Raw genomic sequence first — 270 nt, 5'->3', positions numbered from 1 at the left:
TGTCAGTACCTGAGCACATAAACAGACACATTATGCAAATATACAGAAAAATCGTTTTACACTAGTACTTACAGAGCTTTGAGGTGATGTGTCTCCTTCAAGAGCTGAGCTACGATTCTTTGCCTACATCGATTGCAACACTATATATATGACTACTGCAAACGTATGAGAACAAGAACCCAAACGTATCGCCATGCCTATCTGAGCTGTCGCCGCCCTTCTGATCGTTCTTGTCTTGGAGATACCTAATACTTTCATCTCTTTATTTAT

The 270-nt window shown here is 40.0% G+C and overlaps 2 protein-coding genes across 2 annotated transcripts in view; both read right to left on the bottom strand.

Annotated features, from left to right (window-relative positions):
- LOC119594109 overlaps positions 1–225 on the bottom strand; it is a 1416-nt gene extending 1191 nt beyond the window's left edge. Inside the window, exon 1 of the mRNA XM_037943166.1 lies at positions 73–225. The gene's annotated coding sequence lies outside the window, so the exon portion shown is untranslated. The remainder of the gene's footprint in view (positions 1–72) is intronic.
- Positions 1–270, bottom strand: part of LOC119594107 (sialin-like) — a gene marked incomplete in the record, with an annotated part of 175421 nt that overhangs the window by 107918 nt on the left and 67233 nt on the right.

This window comes from Penaeus monodon, chromosome 33 (assembly GCF_015228065.2).
Source record: "Penaeus monodon isolate SGIC_2016 chromosome 33, NSTDA_Pmon_1, whole genome shotgun sequence".
Classification (NCBI taxonomy): Eukaryota; Metazoa; Arthropoda; class Malacostraca; order Decapoda; family Penaeidae; genus Penaeus; species Penaeus monodon.
This window is presented reverse-complemented; position numbering and strand designations above follow the sequence as displayed.